This window comes from Triticum urartu, chromosome 3A (assembly GCF_056163025.1).
Source record: "Triticum urartu cultivar PI428250 chromosome 3A, HENAU_Tu73, whole genome shotgun sequence".
NCBI lineage: Eukaryota > Viridiplantae > Streptophyta > Magnoliopsida > Poales > Poaceae > Triticum > Triticum urartu.
The window spans coordinates 109,316,202-109,333,088 of NC_141875.1; the positions used below are offsets into that span (position 1 = coordinate 109,316,202).

General features: G+C 54.1%; 1 pseudogene; it reads right to left on the reverse strand.

The window, feature by feature from the left end:
* Positions 1 to 12,241: 12,241 nt before the first annotated feature.
* Positions 12,242 to 14,699, reverse strand: LOC147978818 (uncharacterized; annotated as a pseudogene).
* Positions 14,700 to 16,887: the final 2,188 nt, after the last annotated feature.

Here is a 16,887-nt window from a genome sequence, read left to right on the forward strand (position 1 = left end):
CTGCTATGGGCTGAGCAAGAACTGTTATTACCTACGCATCAAAAACCACAATGCGGTATAGTGATTGCTTTTTGATCTTCGGAAAGAACCCTGTTCATTGAATCCGATTCAACTAAAGTTGGAGAAACTGACACCCACCAGCCACCTGTGTGCGAAGCACGTCAGTAGAACCAGTCTCGCGTAAGCGTACGCGTAATGTCGGTCTGGCCCGCTTCATCCAACAATATGGCCGAATCAAGAATCAACTAGTGACGGCAAGCAATATGTATATACCCACACCCACAACTCCTTTGTGTTCTACTCATGCATATAACATCTACGCATAGACCTGGCTCGGATGCCACCGTTGGGGAACGCAATAATTTCAAACAAAATTCCTACACACATGCAAGATCTATCATGGTGATGCATAGCAACAAGAGGGGAAGAGTGTTGTCCACGTACCCTCGTAGACTGTAAGCGGAAGCGTTATGACAACGCGGTTGATGTAGTCGTACGTCTTCATGATCCGACCGGTACTAGTACTGAAAGTACAACACCTCCGCGATCTGCACACGTTCGGCTCGGTGATGTCCCACGAACTTTCCATCCAGCTGAGTGTCGAGGGAGAGCTTCATCGGCACGACGATGTGATGACGGTGATGATGAAGCTACCGGCGCAGGGCTTCGCCTAAGCACTACGACGATATGACCGAGGTGGACTATGGTGGAGGGGGGCACCACACACGGCTAAGGGATCAATGATCAACTTGTGTGTCCTAGGGTGCCCCTGCCCCCGTATATAAAGGAGCAAGGGGGGAGGTCGGCCGGCCCTTGGAGGCGCTCCAAAGAGGGGAGGAGTCCTCCTCCTAGTAGGAGTAGGACTCGCCCTTTCCTAGTCCAACTAGGAGGAGGAAGGGGGAAGGAAGGAGAGGGAGAGAAGAGAAGGAAAGGGGGGCGTCGCCCCCCTTCCCTATTCCAATTCGGACTAGAGGGGGAGGGGCGTATGGCCCTGCCTTAGCCGGCCCTCTCTCTCCACTAAGGCCCATGTTGGCCCATTAGTTCCCCCGGGGGTTCCGATAACCCCCCCAGCACTCCGATAATTATCCGGTGACCCTTGGAACTCATCCGGTGTCCGAATATAGTCATCCAATATATCAATCTCTATGTCTAGATCATTTAGAGACTCCTCGTCATATCCGTGATCACATCCGGGACTCCGAACTATCTTCGATACATCAAAACACATAAACTCATAATACAGATCGACACTGAACGTTAAGCATGCGGACCCTACGGGTTCGAGAACTATGTAGACATGACCGAGACACGTCTACGGTCAATAACCAATAGCGGAATCTGGATGTTCATATTGGCTCCCACATATTCTACGAAGATCTTTATCGGTCAAACCGCATAACGATATACGTTGTTCCCTTTGTCATCGGTATGTTACTTGCCCAAGATTCGACCGTCGGTATCTCAATACCTAGTTCAATATCGTTACCGGCAAGTCTCTTTACTCATTCCGTAATGCATCATCCCGTAACTAACTCATTAGTCACATTGCTTTTAAGGCTGATAGTGATGTGCATTACCGAGAGGGCCCAGAGATACCTCTTCGATACTCGGAGTGACAAATCCTAATCTCGATCTATGCCAACTCAACAAACACCATCGGAGACACCTGTAGAGCATCTTTATAGTCACCTAGTTACGTTGTGATGTTTGATAGCACACTAAGTGTTCCTCCAGTATTCGGGAGTTGCATGATTTCATAGTCATAGGAACATGAATAAGTTATGGAGAAAGCAATAGCAACAAACTAAACGATCATCGTGCTAAGCTAACGGATGGGTCAAGTCAATCACATCGTTCTCTAATGATGTGATCCCGTTAATCAAATGACAACTCATGTCTATGGTTAGGAAACATAACCATCATTGATTCAACGAGCTAGTCAAGTAGAGGCATACTAGTGACACTCTATTTGTCTATGTGTTCACACATGTACTAATTTCCGGTTAATACAATGCTAGCATGAATAATAAACATTTATCATGATATAAGGAAATATAAATAACAACTTTATTATTGCCTCTAGGGCATATTTCCTTGACGAGGCCCATATCTATTCTCGTGTGGTGGTTAGTGTGAAAGGCCAAAGGCTAACTCAGAACAAATACCCAAACCTATTAGTGCATTGGGGGCTCATGAAGACGAGCAGAGACTCACGATAATGTGACCCCGTCGCCCCGTCTCATGGACTTACGGCAAGGGCCTAGAATGCCCGGCCGTGCCACGTGGAAAACTCGCGGGGTGCTCGACGGGCCCGCCCGACTTTCACAATCAACTCGCGGGTACCCCTCAAGGCCGACCCGACTTCAACAATGGTCTCAAGTAAAGTCAAGGTAACCGTGTGTCCAAACATCAAGCGGAAAACCCGAGGAATCACCCTCGGTGAATTCCACTCGATGTAATCATCAAGGTGAACGTAAGAGGAACCACCCTCTAGGTTCACTCTTGAGGGGTTGCACGACAGAGTCATATCGACAGTGGTCAAGGAGGAATCACCCTCGATGACCATGACCGAATAGCTACACTATAGAATTCTCATCAGGAGTGCGTTATGTGGTATCACCCTCGGCACTCGATAGAAGCTCTGGAGAGTCGAGCAACAAAAGGGGCATGATGTGATGTGAGGTATCGGGCTCTGGTCATCGATCACGTTGATCGAGTCGTCAATGATGAAGCAGGGGCAACAAGGAACAGGGGAGGTGGGCGCAGGGGCAGGTGGGCCGGTTGTGGCCAACCCAGGGGGGTTAGAGGTCGGATGGCCCAGTTGGCCTGGGGTTTTCTTTTTAACCTTTTATTTCCTTTTGAGTTTCTGCTTTATTTATTATATGGCATTAAACCACTTTGTAAAAAGTTGGTTCACCACCATAATTGGTTATGATTTATTTGCCATGTATCAAACTTTTTAGTTTTGACATTTGAAAACTTTTGTCGTTCGACTTTAATTTAAATTTGAATTTGAACCGGTTTCAAACCAACGCGAGTTTTACAACAGTAATCGTGGTGATGTGGCATCATCAAGCCGAGATTACTGTAGCTTAATTATCTGGGCATCACACATGCAGTAGCTGCTGCATCTCAGTATAACCCCAACTACGACTTTGGATATCCGCCAGGCCATCAGTGGCCATAGACCAACTTAGGCCAAAAGCCTATGCTTGGGGAGTACGTATTTCTCACCGACATTACATTCATGTTCACACACTCATTCTAGTTGTCGGTGCTCGTACTTTTCCATCGCACTATCCATGCTAGTTTATTTTCTTTTCTAAGCCTTCTCCTTGTGTGTTTGAAAAACCTTAAGAAAAAAAGAAAACAATTAGTTGTAGCTTTTAGCTAGTTTACTTTCGATGCCTATAGTAGTAGTCATTAAAAGAAAACCCAAAAAGGTTTCTCATTCTTCTTTTGCTTGTTGGGAGCTTTCCTGTGTAAATAGTTTTATTTCTTTTCTTATTCCTTGGGGTCGAGAGGAGAAGACTATGATGAAAATGTTGAGTGGCTCTCATATGCATTATTGTCTTCTCCCTTGTATTAAATGCTTACAGATTCCAGCTTAGTCCAATGCACATGCACTATTATTATTATCCACATTGTTCGGTTGTGCAAGTGAAAGGCAATAATGATGATACATGATGGACTGAGTGAGATGAGAGAAGTTGGTATGAACTCGACCTATCTTGTTTTTGTAAATATGATTAGTTCATCGTTCCCGATTCAGCCTATTATGAATGAAACATGTTTGCAATGACAATTAGAGATTATAGTTGCTCATGCCATGCTTAATTAGCTAGGAGTTTATAATGGTTTACCTTGCGTGCCAACATGCTATTAAAATGGTTGAAATGTGGTATGATAGGGTGGTATCCTCCTTTGAACGGTTCGAGTGGCTTGACTTGGCACATGATCACACATGTAGTTGAAACAAAATCAACACAGCCTCCGCGATATTTATGTTCACAGTGATTTATATCCTACTCATGCTTGCACTCATTGTTGATTAATCTTAATGCATGTTCATGACTGTTGTCGCTCCCTAGTTGGTCACTTCCCAGTCTCTTTCTAGCCTTCACTTGTACTAAGCGGGAATACTGCTTGTGCATCCACTTCCATAAACCCCAAAGTTATTCCATATGAGTCCACCATACCTTCCTATATGCGGTATTTACCCGTCGTTCCAAGCAAATTTGTATGTGCCAAACTCTAAACCTTCAAATGAAATTCTGTTTTGTATGCTTGAATAGCTCACGTATCAACTAGGGTTGTCTATATCTTCCATGCTAGGTGGGTTATTCTCACGATGAGTGGACTCCGCTCATCACTCACGAGATGCCCAGTCCCATGATCAAATCAAATCAAAATAATTGCAAACAAAACTCCCCAGGATTGTTGTTAGTTGGACGACACCCGTTGTTTTGGACAAGCCATGGATTGATGTTTGTTGGTGGTGGGGGAGTATAAACTTTATCATTGTGTTTGGGAACCGCCTATAATGTGTGTAGCATGGAAGATATCTAGATATCTTGGTTGTTATGTTGACAATGAAAGTATGCCACTCAAAATATTATTTATCTCTATTTCAAAACTCAAGCTCTGGCACCTCTGCAAATCCCTGCTTCCCTCTGTGAAGGGCCTATCTATTTACTTTTATGTTGAGTCATCATCCTCTTATTAAGAAGCACTAGTTGGAGAGCACCGCTGCCATTCGCATGCATTGCTATTAATTTACATTGAGTATGACTATGACCAGATCTCTTTTACCATGAATTACAATGTCTAGTCAGTCCTTGATCTTCAGGGGTGCTCTGCATTTATGTTTTGCTATCTCAGAAAGGGCTAGCGAGATACCATCTTGTTATACCATGTTATGATTGTTTTGAGAAAGTGTTGTCATCGAAGATTTATTATTATTGCTCGCTAGTTGATTATGCCATTGATACGAGTAAACATGGGACCTAAATGTTATTGTTAATATGGTTAGTTCATAATCTTTGATGAAAACTTGAATGCCGGCTTTACATATTTGCAACAACAAGATCAAACAGAGTTTGTAAAATTTTTTCTTTATCACTTTCAGTTTGTCAACTGAATTGCTTGAGGACAAGCAAAGGTTTAATCTTGGGGGAGTTGATACGTATCCAACGTATCTACTTTTCCAAACACTTTTGCCCTTGTTTTGGACTCTAACTTGCATGATTTGAATGGAACTAACCCGGACTGACGCTGTTTTCAGCAGAACTACCATTGTCGGGGTTGGGTGTGACATATGCCAATCGATGGCTTATCATGGTGGGGGCGAGTAGAACGTCACCGGTGCCTAGAAATGGGATGAGGCGTAGACACAAATGCTGACGGATTTTACCCAGGTTCGGGGCTCTCCTAGGAGATAACACCCCTAGTCCTGCTCTGCGGGGTCTCCGCATGATCACTAAGGCAAAGGTGAGTACAATGGTGCTCCTCGAGCTGTATCTGTGGACAGGAGGAGACTAGGCCAGCTCTCCCCCTTCTCTAAGGTCTGGTCTCGTTCTAATGGATCGGAACCCTTTGCATGGGTGCCCTGGGGGGTTTATATAGGCCTACCCCCTAGGGGTATAATGGTAAACCTGACTGGGCGCGGGGCCCAGCCGTCAGTCTCTTCGCATGCCAGCCTCTATGCCGACTGCTGGGGCCCGCCGGCTGGTCTGGTACGGAGTCGACAGGCCGTACCCGCTGCTTGCGGGTCTTGCCGGCTGCCGATTACTGTAGCTGTGCCTCTAATGACGCAGGCTTGGTCATGGGGTCGTGGCTACAGCCCTGCTACCTGGCGGGCGATTACTGTAGCCACTCCCCGTCTCGTCTGGTTAATGGCGTGTGGGACCCGTGGGAGGGGCAGGCCGACTTCCGGGGGCCGGCTCCCTTCGGGTCCGACTGGTGGCGCTCTTGCCGTCTTCTGGACTCTCGCTGACCGGTAGGGCCCATCATCCGTGGGCCATACCGACAGGCCGTCGTGGGTGCAGTACTCTGCCACTATTGCTGATGTCAGGGATGGCACGGTAACAGTGCCTCGCCGGACGGAGATCTCCACTGGTACGGCGCACTGTGGCCTAGCCATCCCATGAAAAAGGAGGGAGTGGGCTTTACTGTTGTCACTCCCGTCCCATCCCCCCTTATGAGGGCATGGGATTTGTTGGTGTCGTGGGCCGTCTCCCTGTGGCCAGCTTCTTTGGGAGCCGCCAGGCGGGAGTCGGCCCGTCTTGACCTCGCCTCCAGGACTCGGCCGCATGCGGGCAGTCGGCCGCTCCTTTAGCCGGCCTCTGGAAGGCGCCTCTCCATCCTGGTGTCTTGAGGGGCGTAGTCAGCCCCGATGTCTTGAAAGGTTCTGGGCCTCGGGTTAGTCTACCCGTGGCCCATTACTCCGACAGTAGTCCCCGAAGCTGGTGAGGCGCCGCGGACAATCAGCCGAGGAGCCTCAGCAGTGTCTTTCTCCGAGTGCTTGAGGTGAGACCTTGTTTGACTTCTGCCGGGCCGACTGGTAGGAGTTGGAGTCGCCTGACTTTGACTTGTCCAAAAATGCTTTTGAATCCCCCGGCGGGAACTCAGTAGCGTGTGAGCTAAGCTTCCTGACCGCCACCCACTCCGTGCCTGCCATGTGGCAACCAGTGGCCGGGCCAGCCCACCTACCCATCCGCGAGATGGGACATGTCTGCAGGCGGGGCCCGCCACTACCACGCCTCGGCACGTGAGCGGATCTGCTGCGGCCGTGGGAGGCGGTTGAGGTTCCCACGGAATTACCGCGCACAGTAACTTTGCGCGATAAATGTGGGGGGCGTGGAGTAGTAGGCGCAGTAAATCCCACTGCTGCCCCCTCGGCTTCGCAGCCCACTGGGCTATAAGTAGGGGGAGGAGGGGAGACGGCGGAGCACGCGTGTCCCACCTCCCCACTGCTTCTTCCTCTTCTTCTCTCTCTCTCCGCCGCACCTCAAGCTACGTCGAGCGCTGAGGCAGTCTGCTCACGATCAGCTCTTCCTCTGCCGTCACGCCCCCTACGGCGCATTCCGGCACCTGGGATGGTTCGGAGGTCCACGACGACCATGTCGATTTCCTCCGCAAGATGCGTCGTTTGCCCGGCGAGGACCTCGTTTGGGTTCTTCTCGCGCCGAGGGAGGAAATCTCACTGGCGCCGCAGGAGGACGAGCGGGTCGTCTTCCGCTCACACTACTTGCGCGGCCTGGGCCTGCCGGCGAGCAACTTCTTCCGCTCCTTCCTTGAGTTCTACGGACTCCAACCGCACCACCTCACCCCCAACACAGTGGTGCTACTGTCCGCCTTCGTCACCCTGTGCGAGGGCTTCATCGGCGTTCTCCCCACCCTGGAGCTCTGGGGGGAGTTCTTCTACTCCAAGCTCGGCACCCAAGCCGTGGGCATGCCGGCTCAGTGCGGCACGTTCATTGCCATGCGGAGGTCGAGGGCCGACAACCCGTTTTCCTCCATCAAGCTGATCAAGTCGGTGAAGATGTCGCAGCGGTCGTACTTCTACGTGAAGAACGTCTCTGCGGAGGGCGACTGGATCAACCTACCAGCCTATGTAGCCGGCCCGCCGGCTGGGAGGCAGCCCAATTGGTCGCACTGGGCCCAGACGTTGACGCCTGTGGGAGCCGGTGCCGTTGCGCGGCTTCGAATACTGGCGCAGTTGGAGGGCCTGACCAGGCCGGACTTGCTGGCCGCCTTCGTGGCGCGCCGAGTGCTGCCCCTCCAAAGTCGCTCCCACATGATCTGCCATATGAGCGGGCACCAAGACCCGAGCCAAATGTGCACCAAGGAGATGCCTCACGAGGAGGTAGCCTACATGGTGAACTACCTTGCGAGCTGCGACCTCAACGAAGAGTGGCAGTTCGGCAAGGAGCTGTATTCATGTGCCGCCCCTCCGCCTCTGGTGAGTCATTTTCTTTTTCTCTTTCTCTCTGACTTCTTCGTTGCCGAGTCCATTTAGTCCGATCTGACCAGCCGGCTTTGGTCAGAACCCCCTCCTCCAGCCAGCAGCCGGCACCGCGGGGCGGACCACAAATTCCTCCCCAACAGGGCGGAGAGTGATGTTGACGACCCCGACTTGGGGCGGCGGCCCTGGAGGACGACGCCGAGGGAGGAGGCGGCGCAGCGGGCGGCCCGAGACTTCGGGCCAGTCTCGAGGACTAGCCCGATGATGACGAGGAGGTTGTCCCACGCCACCAGCTAGGAGCCGGCCAGTCGGGCGCGGGATCGTCAGCTCCGCCGGACGCACAAGGCGGCGGCAAGAAGCGCAGGGCAAGGGCGAGCCTGTTTGGCAGCCGGCCGAAGAAGCCCAAGGGCTCAGCCACGGCGACCAAGCGGGACGAGGCGGCCGCGAAGGCCAACCGCTTCCGCAAGGTGGTGAAGACGCCGCAGCTTATTTCAGCGTAAGCACCACCTCCCTTCGTAACTTCGTATTTCTTTATTGAGTCTGTCTGAAATTTATTTACTTGTTTTCCGGCTTTAGGGCCCCTCTCTCTCTTGAGAAGTCGGCCGCCGGCTCTGTCGTGAAGTCGGCGGAGACCTCCTCCACCACCCGGCGGGTTGACCCCGCCGCCGACCTCCGGGAGGCGACGGAGCGGAACGCGCGGGAGGCACGTGAGGAGCGGGAAGCCGCCCGCCTGAAGAAGGCGGAAGCCGACAAGGAGGATGCCGCCGCCCTAAAGAAGCTGGCAGAGGCCGAGGCCGCCGATGCGGAGAAGAAGCATGCAGAGGAAGCCGCACGCCACCAGTCGACGGTGTTTGTCGTCTCCTTGAACTCCGCACCGCCACCACCGGAGTTCTCGGCGCAGACTGGGGAAGGCGGCGACGAGAACCCGGTCATGGAGAGGGACACCGACGTAACCGCTACACCGGGGGTCATTGCGCCGCCACCGCCACCCTCCGAAGGCGCGCCAGGCGGACAACCGGCGGATCCGCCCGTGCCGCCAACCGGAGGCGCGGCGCTGACGGGCCTAGCCCTCGAGGTTAGTACACTGACGCGCCGCCGTCTCGCCAAGGCGGCCTCAGCGCCGCGTCATCTGGAGACCGGCGCTGCGAGCTCCTCGATCCCGGACACCGAGGTGTCAAGCACCGCGCCCACCGGGTGGGTGCGGGGAGGCGGGACGGGCCCGTTGAACCGGGCGCTCTTGGACGTCCAAGCCAAGCTCCGGGCCGAGGGCGACGCCATCAAGGAGTGCACCAAGGCATACCTGGCGTCACGAACGGCCATCCGGGTACGCATGCTTTCTTTGCTTTGCTTCCATGTTTTTTCTTTGTGGGGGCGCGCCAGCGCACCCACTGGGTGTAGTCCCCGAGTTTCGGGCCGGCTGCTGAGCAGGCGGCTCGAAACTCTAATCGGCGAGTTCCATGTACCAACGCTTTTTTCTGAAAATTTGATGCAAGATTACCACAATCTTCGCGTGACCTCCTCCAATGCCAATGTTGAGGAGCTGGCCAAGCGGACCGCCGACTTGTCGGATAGCCGGGGTGAGTTTTCTTCTTTCTCTGTGGGGGCACGCTGGCGCACCCGCGGGTTGTAGTCCCCGAGATTCGGGCCGACTGCTGAGCAATCGGGCCGGATATCCCCGGCGACCTTTCTTCTTTGCCGACGACTGACATCCCTCCCCCTCCTTTTTCAGAGGCCAACGCCGCCCTTCAGCAGCAGCTGGGCGAAGTCAAAACCGCGCTGCGCGTCAGGGAGGAGGAGTGCTGCCGGCTGACGGAGGAGCGCGACCGGCTGGCTACGCAGCTGGCGGAGCAGAAGGAGCTGCTCCAGAGGGCCCAGAAGGAGGCGGAGGACAAGGAGACCGCCCTTCTCGCTGAATTTGTGTCCGAGCGCTCCTCCTGGACCGACAAGGAGGCGACGCTGGTCTCCGGCTTCCAAGCAATCAAAGATCTTGTCGATGGTGAGCTTCCACTTGTTTCCTTTTCTGGGCTGCCGACTGCTAGTTGAGTCGGCCTTAAATTTTTAACTTTATTTCTTTGCTCTTATTCCTTAGAAGACTTCTTCCCCGGCCATTTTGATGCCGCCAATCAAGCCATCGAGGTTGACCGTGAAGCACGGAGGGCGGACGGCGCACAAGTCGCCGCCGACGCCCCCTGAACTCTTAACGAGCAGATTCTAAGCATCGAGGCCCGTCTTCGGCCAGCCCACCAGATGCTGCACCGGCTTCAACGTGTCGGCGCCCAGGCGATTGCCTCCCTGTGGCCGGACATGCAGGCGCCATGCACCCCCAGTCAGACTGCCGACTGGTTGGAGGTGGCAGCCGGCCGTCTTGAGGCCTGGAAGGGTTCTGCAGCCCGGGCTGGAGCCCGCTGGGCCTTGGAGTTCACCAAGGCGTGGTATCCTGGGCTGAGTTTAGCCCAGTTAGCCACGTTCCAGATGGAAGCTCAGGCGGAGCTGACAACGGTGGATGACGATCTTGCCAGGCGCGCCGCATCGATCACTGCGTACACCGACAGCAGCGTCTTCGTCCCAGAGCGGGCTGAGAACGGCGAGGAGGCGCCGTCAGAGTGGTTCGGGCTGAACCCGGACGATAGTGAGGACTCGGCGGAGGTGATCGACTCTAGTGGCAAAGAGGAAGGCGAGGAGGAGGAAGGAGACGAGGAGGAGGCGCCAGAGGTCGAGGCAGACGGCCAGCCCCAGCCCGACCGCACCTCTAGCAACGAGCCGCACTCAACTGAGCCAGCTGTCGCCAGTGGTGATCAGGTGGAGACCAACCAGCCGACTGCCCCGCCAACTGGCACCGCCGACCCCTCTGGTCCTCCGAGTCCGTCCGCGGCTTCCTAGGCTGCCACTTTATCTTTGTTTCACCTGCTTAGTAGTCTCAATGAACTTGTTATTTTCCACAATTCCACCCACTTGGTGTGGGTGTATCCTGAACTCCTATTTGATGATTCAGCCAAGGGCCTTTCTATGTAAATTTTTATCCGCGTTCTATCTCTTCTTGCTTATTGCTCTTTGCCTTTTTCCTTTGCTGCCTTCCCTTGGTTGCCGATTGGCTAGTTGAACAGCCGCTCTGCGGACTACCGCTAGATCAAATACTTGGCTTCTTTGGGAGGCAAGTACTTAGCCATTTAGAGTTTTTTTAACAAGTTAATTTAGAAAACGGCGAGCCGGCTACTCAAGAGTTGGTTGCAAAAGGCTGGAAACCGGCTTGAGCTATGTGCATGCTTGCCATTTTTCATATGGACACCCATTCTACCTTACTCCTGCTTGCCAGTCAGTCGCTCTGCGATCTGCGGCTTCTAACAGGAGACGGCTTGAGTGCCACACACTACTTGTCCAGCTGCAGGAAGTCATTTCATAGCTCAAGACGGCAAGTCCCCGGGCCGACTAGTCGACCCGGTGCCAAGCGGTAAAGAATAACATACTCATAGGCATAACTCTTTATCATATAGATAAAAGAAGGCAGTCCCCGAGATCTTCTCAAGGGGCCCGAAGTCTTCGTACTTTAACACAAAGGTAGCGTGATACATACTACATTAACTCTAAAATCTTCGGAGAAGATTTGCATTCCATGGCCACTCCATCTCTTTGCCGGAGTCGTCCCTTTTGCGTGCTCGGGGCTTCTGAGCGTCGATCAGGTAGTAGGAGTCATTGCCCAACACCTTGCTGATGATGAAGGGGCCTTCCCAAGGTGCTGAGAGCTTGTGCTGGCTAGCTGTTCGCTGAATCAGCCGAAGCACAAGGTCTCCTTCTTGGAAAGATCGCAGCTTGACCTTCCGATTGTAGTATCGGCGTAGGCTCTGCTGGTAGATGCTGGACCAGCTAAGTGCCAACAGCCAGCCCTCTTCCAGCAGATCGACACCGTCTTGACGTGCTTCCTCTGCTTCCTCCTTAGTGTACATGGTGACTCGAGGGGAGTCAAACTCTATGTCCGTTGGGATGACAGCTTCGGCACCGTAGACGAGGAATAAGGGCGTGAAGCCAGTTGACTTGTTTGGAGTCGTGCGCAGGCTCCAGAGGACGGCTGGCAACTCATCAAGCCAGCAGCCTGCTGAGCGCTCCAGAGGCTCGACCTGCCGGGGCTTGATGCCGGATAGGATTAGGCCATTTGCTCACTCTACTTGGCCGTTGGACTGCGGATGGGCAACGGACGCCAAGTCCAGTCGGATGCCCTGCGTCGCGCAGAAATGGGCCAAGGCACCCTTGGCAAAGTTTGTGCCGTTGTCGGTCATGATGTTATGCGGTATGCCGTACCGAATTGTGATATCGGAGATGAAGGTCATAGCAGTCAGACCATTGAAACTCTTGATTGGCTTTGCTTCTATCCACTTGGTGAACTTGTCCACTGCAACAAGTAAATGAGTCAAACCACCTTGCGCCATCTTGAATGGTCCGACCATGTCCAGGCCAAAAACAGCAAAGGGCCAGGCAATAGGAATAGTTTTGAGTGCCGAAGCCGGCTGATGAGGCTTAGAGCAGAACTTCTGGCACCCCTTGCATTTTTGGACTAGAGACTTGGCGTCTTCCAGAGCAGTCGGCCAGAAGAAACCATGGCGGAAAGCTTTGGCGACGAGTGCTCTTGAAGCCACGTGGTGGCCACATTCGCCTTGATGGATGTCTTTGAGGATTGCCTGGCCTTGCTCTGGTTCCACACACCGCTGGTGAATACTAGTGACGCCGCGCCTTACGAGCTCTCTATTGATGATGGCGTACGCTGCCGCCCGGCGTTGTACTTGCCGAGCCGAGATCTCATCGGCTGGCAGCTCTTTGTTCACCATGAATTTCAGGATGGGCTGGGCCCATGAAGGTGCTGCAATTTCTGCAACCGCCAAGACTGCGACTTAGACGAGGGTGGCTGGGCCGGGAGGTGGCGGGTTGGAGTCGGCAGCCGCTTGCTGTGTCGATGAAGTCCCCGGGCAGAATGGCGTAGTCCCTGGCTGGGCTCCGAAGTCTTCCGGCCGCGCTCCGCAGTCCCCGGGCCGGGTGCGACTGCCGCGATCCCCGCGCCGCCTGCCAGAATACTCGCGCCGTCTACGGGGGCTCTTGAGTTGGATCTGACTACTTCAGGAGGAGCCGTCACGAAGATGGAGTCTGACTCCGGTGATGGTTTGACCGACGACTTGAGGAGGCGCTGGAGGGCGACGCCGGACGGTATCGCCTGACGGGTGGAGCCGATTCGTGCCAGGGCGTCTGCTTGGTCGTTTTCGTTTCTTGGTACATGGAGAAACTCGCATCCCTCCAAATACCCACTGAGTTTCTGTACGAGGAAGCGGTAGCTTGCCATGTTTGCGTCCTTGGCATCCCAATCGCCCGACGACTGCTGGACCACCAAGTCGGAGTCACCATAAAACAGGATCCGGCGAATGCCGAGCTCTTTCGCTAGCCGGAGCCCGTGAGTGAGTGCCTCGTACTCGGCGACGTTGTTGGAGGCAACAAAATAGATTTGTAGCACATACTTGAGCTTGTCGCCCTTGGGAGAGTTGAGGACGATGCCGGCTCCCAAGCCAGTGCGCATCTTGGAGCCGTCGAAGTGCATTCTCCAATGGGTGGAGTCGGGCGCCGGTGGTAGATACTGTGTTTCGGCCCAGTCGACGAGGAAGTCAGCCAGTGCTTGCGACTTGATGGCAGTGCGAGGTTGGTAGTAGATGGTGTAGGGGGCCAAATCTATGGCCCACCTGGCCACTCGTCCCGAAGTGTCTCGGCTGCCGATGATCTCGGCTAGAGGAGCCATGCAGACCATAGTGATTGGATGTTCTTGGAAGTAAGGCTTCAATTTCTTGGCGGCAAAATGCACACCATAGCACATCTTTTGGTAGTGGGGGTAGTTTTGCTTGGAGGTCGACAGTACTTCACTCAAATAATATACTGGTCTCTGAACTGGTAGTGCTTTGCCTTCCTCCTTGCGTTCTACCACAATGACCGTGCTGACCACTCGGCTGGTGGCGGCGATGTAGAGGAGCATGGGCTCCTTAGGAGTCAGAGCCGCCAGAACAGGTGGAGTCGCCAGCATCTTTTTTAGTTGGACAAATGCTTCATCCGCCTTGTGGTTCCACTCGAAAAAAGTGGTCTTCTTCATGAGTTGGTATAGGGGAAGGGCCTTCTCGCCCAGCCGACTGATGAATCGGCCGACGGACGCCAAACAGCTGGTGAATTTTTGTATGTCCAGTAGTCGGCTGGGTACCTCAATCCTTTCAATTGCCTTGATCTTCAAAGGGTTGCATTCTATGCCGCGTTCAGAGACCAGGAAACCAAGGAGCTGGCCGGCTGGTACTCCGAAGAAGCATTTCTACGGGTTGAGCTTGATCTGAAATCGGTGCAAGTTGTCGAAGGTCTCCTTGAGGTCTTCCAGCAGTGTTCCACGCTTCTCCGTTTTTACCACCACATCATCCATGTAGACGTGAGCATTTCTGCCGAGCTGCTTGAGGAGACACTTCTGCATGCATCGTTGGAAGGTGGCGCCAGCATTCCTCAAGCCGAACGTCTTGGTTAGGTAGCAGAAAGCTCCAAACGGCATGATGAAGGCAGTCTTCAGCCTGTCGGCTGGGTTTAACTTGATCTGGTGATACCCTGAATATGCATCCAAGAAACTCAATAGCTCGCATGCGGCTATGGAGTCTATCACTTGGTCGATCCTTGGCAAGGGGAACGGGTCCTTGGGGCATGCTTTGTTGAGGCTTGTGTAGTCAATACACATTCGCCACTGCTTGTTCTTCTTCTGTACCAAGACCGGGTTGGCCAGCCATTCTGGGAAGAATACTTCCATGATGAAGCCGGCCGCGAGCAACCGGGCTATCTCTTCTCCAACAAATCTCCTCTTCTCTTCTGACAAGCGGCATAAAGGCTGTCTGATTGGTTTGGTATCAGATCGGACGTGTAATTTGTGCTCGGCAAATTCCGTCGGCACACCTGGCATGTCCTTGGGGGACCATGCGAAGAAGTCTCGATTCTCACAAAGGAAATCGACAAGCTTGTCTTCCTATTTGCTGTCGAGGTGGGCGCCTACGAGAGCGTACCTCTCTGGGCGCTCCGGGTCTAAAGGTATCTTCTTTGTTTCCTTGGCCGGCTTGAACGAGCCCTCAGCTTTCGACTCTTTGGGATCAGGCGACATCTCTGGCTGCCTGCTTGCCATCGCCACAACTCGATCTAGCAGCTGCTTCTCAGCTGCGATCATGAGGGACTCAGCCAGCCTACTGCTCTCTAATGTGCAGGCGGACGACTTCTTGTAGTCGCCAGTTATGGTCAGAATCCCTTTGGAACTCGGCATCTTCATCTTGAGGTAGGCATAGTGGGGGACGGCCATGAACTTGGCCAGGGCTGGACGGCCAAGCAACGCATGGTATGGGCTCTCTAGGTCCACCACCTCGAACCATATTGACTCACGACGGAAATGATCTTTGTCTCCGAAGAGGACGTCGACCAAGATCTTGCCGATTGGCGAGCAGGAAAGGCCAGGGACTATGCCGTGGAACACCGTCCACTGGACTGCAGTTGCCTCTGCCTGATTCCCAACTTCTCCATGGTGTCTTTGTACAAGATGTTGATGCTGCTGCCGCCGTCTATCAGGACTCTGGAAAAACGAGCAGCTCGCTTGTCCGTGGCAAAGGTGGCGTCCAAAACCAAAGCATAGGAGCTGGGTCTGGGCATTACTTCGGGGTGGTCAGCCCGACTCCAGGTGATGGGCTTCTCAGACCAGTGCATGAACTCCGATGTGTCAGAAGCTACTGCATTCACCTCCTGCTGCTGTAGCCGTCTGCTGCGTCGATCGTCGGCCACACTGGTGAACACAACGTATGCTCCCTGCTCTTCTGGGTAGTCGTCTTGCACTGCGCCGACTGGTCTGACCACCGGCTGCTTGGGCGGAGGGGGAGGCGGCTGCCCAGTAGGTGGGGGAGGCAAAAGGCCGTCTCCCTTTGCGATCCTGGTGAGCCAGTGGCATTTCCGAGTGGTGTGGTTGGACGGCTTCACGCCACTGTGGAACTTGCAGGGTCCATCCAGAGTCTGCTCATATGAGAAAGCCGGTTGCCAGTTGGACTTGCCGCCCTTCTGACGTCTGAGCGGAGGCTGCCCTTCCAACTGTTGGTCTTTCAACTGTTGCCACCCGCCGACTGGTGGAAGTTGGCGGGGGGGGGGGCTTTACGCTTGTGGTCGTTCTGCTGTTGACGCCGACTGGTGTCTCCGGCTGGGGTTTGGGGAGCCTGAGGAGCCACTTTGCCGGTTACGCTGACTTGAATCTCCGTCTTCATGGAGGAATCGGTCATGGCGTATTTGTCTGCTATGATCAGCAGCTCGTCGAGGGTTTCCGGCTCATCGCAGAGAAGCCTGTGCTTGAGGAGGGTGCCCTCTCGGCATCCTGCAGTGAAGTACTCAATAGCCTGCACCTCGTGCACGCCCTCGCAAGAGTTGCGGAGCTCGGCCCAGCGCGTGAGGTAGTCGCGAGTTGACTCGCTGGGCCTTACACGCACAAGGAGAGCTGGCGGGGTTTGGGAGGTCGCTTGTACGTGCTGGTGAAGTTGCGGATGAAGGCATCGGTGAAGTCGACCCAACTATTGATGTTGCGGGGCCTTAAGCTATTCAGCCACGTCCGGGACGTGCCCTGGAGCATGAGTGGAACGTACTTGACAACAACACGCTTGTTGCCGTTTGCTATGCTGACGGCCGTGGAGTAGTCGACCAGCTAGTCCTCCGGCTTCACAGAGCCGGTGTACTTGGGTGTGTCTTTGGGAAGCGTGAACCCTTTGGGGAAGGGCTCATCTCGGATGCGGGGGCCAAAACACGGCGGACCCAACTCATCTTCTTCCTCAAGCGCCAGGGATCGGTGGAGATGTCGATCCGATGGCGGGCGTCGTTCTCACCGACTCCCTCTCGGCGGCCAAGGCGATCGC